Source organism: Macrobrachium nipponense, chromosome 14 (genome assembly GCF_015104395.2).
Source record: "Macrobrachium nipponense isolate FS-2020 chromosome 14, ASM1510439v2, whole genome shotgun sequence".
NCBI lineage: Eukaryota > Metazoa > Arthropoda > Malacostraca > Decapoda > Palaemonidae > Macrobrachium > Macrobrachium nipponense.
In genome coordinates this window covers 93,301,351-93,305,700 of record NC_087207.1, presented here as the reverse complement: position 1 = coordinate 93,305,700, position 4,350 = coordinate 93,301,351, and positions in this window count along the sequence as shown.

Genomic DNA, 4,350 nt, shown 5'->3' with positions numbered 1-4,350 from the left:
TACATTGGTATGACGACTATGCGATTTTCGAAGAGGATATCCTGCCACGCTCAGGAAGGCGCCATCCATAATCATGCTAAAAACGTCCACAATACCAGGATAACTAGGAATGACATTATTCCTAATATCAGAATTATCGATAAGGCATCAGGACCACCTTCGCCTCCTGCCTCTTGGAGGCCCTACACATCGGGAACGGAGGAGAACCCAGCCTCAACACCACCCAAGAGACTTCACGTCCTCCCGACGGTGAATGGCGCGTAGGTCGCCACCCGCCAACACCATAGAGCCGATCGAACGGGGCCAATCAGGTGCCCTGTCTATCGGCAATGATCCTTCCCAATACTACGCTCCCAGTCTCCAGCGTCCGCACGCGAAGAGCAGTGCGAGCTTCCACCTCTGCAAGACGGCTTGACTCAGGGACTTAATCCTCTGTTCAGCCAATGAAAACGCAGCGCCCATCAGACAGAGCACCTGGGACACAATAAATACCGCCGAACGACCCCATTCTAATCAACTCACCTAAAAGGAGGAATACTAGATCTTACCTCCACAAACTCTGCCCTAAAGGAGCAAGCAACATGGAAGCTGATGAGACCCTCACAAGCGACCACATAGCCATTGACATTGCCCTACGGCTCAAAAAGCTGCCCCCCATACCACTGTCACCAGAGAGATGGAACCCCAAGTATGCAAACTGGGCTACATTCGAAGCCATAATGACGAGATGGGCGAGGGACTACCTTGAAAACCCTGCAAACGACATAGAACTCTTCTATGAAGAGTTCATCAGTTAAACTCAGAGAGCAGCAAACATGTCCATGCCAAGATCAAACGATCCAAGATCGATAACACAAAGATGCATGGTACTATGTCTGAAAGGGTCAAAGAAACTCAATGCCAGAGTCAACAGAGTCAGGAAACTCAGACGGGAACCATCTGAAGAGATGCACAGACTTCTCAGAGAGGTAATTGCCCACGCAACTGAAGAGACAAAAGAAATTAAACAACAGGCATGGTATGATTGGGGTGCAAACATCAGCAGACAAACTCCAGTAACCCAGATCTGGAGATTCCTTGCAAAATTGCAGGGAAAGGAAGAACAGCGCAAAGCATCATCCCAACCCACAAAGAAGAAGCTGACTATAGCAAGAAACTTCGCAGAAAGGACAAAATCCCACAAACCTTCCCCAAATAACACGGGAAAAACGAAATGAAATTTCCCCGGCAAGGTGGAGGGAAATCAATACTGCCTGCAACACACCTGATGACACAGACACACCCTTCACTATGGAAGAACTAAACAGTGCACTCAGCAAGGGGAAAAGAGACCAGCACCCCTGAGCAGATGCAATCACTTACAGCATGCGAGACACATGGGAGACCCTGCAAACAGGTATATCTACTCCTGGTAAACAGGACATATGCAGAGCACACCAGGACCAAAGAAATGGCAACAGCAAGACACACAACCAATACCTAAGCCAAAGAGGAAGGCGCATATAGGCCGATATCCCTCATTAGCTGCACTGAAAAGGTTGCAGAAAGAATGGTTCTAAACAGACTACTATGGAAAGCAGGGCCCCCTACACCATAGGCTCTATGCCTATAGGGAAGGGAGAGGAGTAGGCAACCCATGAGTGCCTAACAGATGTGCTAAGTGCCATAAATGGCGCAGAAAATCCATAGTGGTCTTCTTAGATCTAGAAAAAAAGCATATGAATTGGCCAATGCAGCAACCATCCTCTCCTCCCTAGTCCGAAAGAGGATCAAAGTCAACCTGCTTACATGGACAAAAGGATAACATGCAAGACAGAGAAGCAAGAGTAGTGTTCCAAGGCAGAATGTCAGAATACTACTCTCTTGAGAACGGCACTCCACAGGGGGGCATTCTCAGCCCCTTCTTATTCAATGTCCTTATGGAAAATGTAGCCTGTCTGGAGCTACCACAAGGAGTAGAGGTCTTCATATATGCTGACGATGTTTTGCATCGTCAGCACTGGCCCTCAAAGACAGCTCCAAAAGATGCAAGAAGCCTTGCAAAAACTTGAGGACAAGTGCACACAACTGGGGACTCAAAATCAACAGAAAGAAGACAAAAGCCATGGCAATAAAAACATGATCAAAATCCACCCAACCTTCTACTGCAGGAGACGTCATAGACTGGGTGGATAGCTACACATATTGGGAGTCTGCATTGCAGATTCACTATCTCCTGAGAAGGAAATACAGCTCCTCCAAGCCAAACAAAAATAGGGCTTAATGCCCTAAAGAAAATCACATCATTGCAAGAAGGTGCGACATACCATCTGCTCAGGAGGTTCTACATACAAACCATCAGAGCACAAGTAGAATACGCAGCACCAGTCCTGACAAATCTCAGAAAGGATCAACAGCAGAGGCTAGAAGTCATCCAAAATAATGCAATGAGACTTATACTTGGAGCCCCAATGTGGACAAGAATTTGTCTCTTGAGGGCAGAGACACAACTGCAGTCTCTCAAAGCACAGGATAGGCCAAAGAAATATTGCCATTCTGTGCAAAACCATCAGAAATGATAGAAATGGACCACACAAAAACAAAATGCAAGCGTGTATAAACCTACATGAAGAATTAGACCCGCCCAAAACCTATGCGGGCAGTATACTCCAGACACTGAGAGAACTGGGTATGCGGACACAGTGAAACATCATACAAAAGGATGTCCCACCTGAGGGATACCAAAAACCACCTCCCTGGGTCGAAGACCCAATACGGTATAACTTCACAATACTACCGGCAAACAAAGCACTGTGCACAGCAGCACAAATGAAAACTGCAGCAGAAGAAGCAATTTCCGGAACACAGCAGCTGAAAACATATATTACACTGATGGCTCAGTTGACCCAGAAGCTCCAGCAACTGCAGCAGCAGTGGCTGCCCAAGACTCAAAGGAAGTGGAGGCTATCCAACAATGCCTCCATACTACAAGCGGAACTAATGGCAATCTTAAAAGCCTTAGAAAATTCCAATTTAAAAGAAGGACACACAACAGTGCATATTGACTCCAAAGGAGCAATACTCGCTATCAAAGCGACAAATCCAAAAGAAAATGTGACACTGATAACAGCCATAAAATCATTGGCCAATTCACATCAAGCTGCTGGCAGGAGAGTCACACTAAACTGGATACCCAGCCATGTGGGAATCCAGGGAAATGATGAAGCTGACATCCTTGCCAAAAGTGCCCACTCAGCTGCAGTAGAGTAAGCATAAAAGTGCAACCATCCATAACACACCTAAAGGAAATGGCAAAAAGCTATGCCAAACTCCAAGAAGAGAGTGAAGTACGACGTCACTATCTACAAGAGTCAAGGACGTCCAAGTGGTATGTGGATGTCACAAATCTAACGCCGCATGACATCACAAAACAAACCACTAGAAAACTCTCAGTAATCACACCTCTGCACCTGGCAAATGATAGGAAATGAGGGCAGGTTATGTCAGTACTGTGACCGGAGGAGGGGCAATCCAGCCCTCGAACACTACCTACTAGACTGCCCAGAGACACAGTCTTTCAGATCGAACCTAACTGAAATAGAGCTGACACCGGCACAGATCACCAGACACATCTTAAATAACATAGGGACACATGGGAATCTCCTAATGTCTCACCCACCTCCCAGGTAAAAAGAGAAATGCACAACGGTATTTTCTCCATAGACACATGGGAATCTCCTAGTGTCTTGTAAACAAAAAACCAATGAAAGCCACACAAAGCACAAACCCTCTACTTCACTGTTTGCAATGGAAGTCATAAACATCTTTGGGAGCATATGTATAAGTGTGAGTATGCATGAACATGTATATATACTATAATACTTGCTTAATATTGGTTTGATATTTATTGCAATATTTTCAGATGCTACACACATGTATATATTATTGTGCCTAAATGTTATATGTAACGCCTTTCTTTCCTCAAAACTAAAACTCGCTTCCTTCTTCCTACTCAGCACTCTCCAGCTAGGCTGAGTCTCAACCTGCTATAAAACTTTTCTTTCCTACTGATAGGTACCGTAAGGTTCAAAGGGGTTGCAATCCTGCCTGTCACTCTATCTCCTTTCTAAAACTAACCGCCCCCAAAGCACTGTTTTTGTTATCTTTCTTTACAGATATTCCAGTTACGGGCTGCTCTAGGAGCAAGAGCCCGTGCCAGCACAAGGCTGGCTTAATCTCCAACAACAACAACCATTCTAATCAGTTCACGCTCACCTTTCCTTGAAAATGAACCGATGATACGGTTGGAAACGTTGGAATTCCGTACGCCCTTAGACTAAGATTTGTTAACCACTTTTGCTATCATATCAA